Here is a 700-nt window from a genome sequence, read left to right as displayed (position 1 = left end):
GTTCTTCATAATGATAAGAGGATATAAATCCCAAGTGACTCAAAGAAAAGAGCTATGCTCCCCGGCAACGGTGCCAGAAAATGTTCTTGATAACCCACAAGTATAGGGGATCACAACAGTTTTCGAGAGTAGAGTATTCAACCCAAATTTATTGATTCGACACAAGGGGAGCCAAAGAATATTCTCGAGTATTAGCAGTTGAGTTTTCAATTCAACCACACCTGGAAACTTAATATTGTTGGGTAACGTAGCAGAATTTTAAAATTTTCTACGCATCACCAAGATCTATCTATGGAGTCATCTAGCAACGAGGGAGAGAGGCGTGCATCTACATACCCTTGTAGATCACGAGCGGAAGCGTTCAAGAGAACGGGGTTGATGGAGTCATACTCGTCGTGATCCAAATCACCGAAGATCCTAGCGCCGAACGGACGGCACCTCCGCGTTCAACACACGTACGGAGCGAGGACGTCTCCCGCGCCTTGATCCAGCAAGGATGAGGGAGAGGTTGAGGAAGAGGGCTCCAACAGCAGCACGACGGTGTGGTGGTGGTGAAGCTGCAGTACTCCGGCAGGGCTTCGCCAAGCTCTTACGGAGGAGGAGAGGTGTTGGGGAGGGGAGGGACTGCGCCTTGGATGTTGTCTGCAGCCCTCCCCTTGCCCCTCTATTTATAGGGGAAGGAGGAAGGGGGCCGGCCCCC

This window comes from Triticum dicoccoides, chromosome 3A (assembly GCF_002162155.2).
Source record: "Triticum dicoccoides isolate Atlit2015 ecotype Zavitan chromosome 3A, WEW_v2.0, whole genome shotgun sequence".
NCBI lineage: Eukaryota > Viridiplantae > Streptophyta > Magnoliopsida > Poales > Poaceae > Triticum > Triticum dicoccoides.
Note: the sequence above shows the minus strand (reverse complement) of the source record.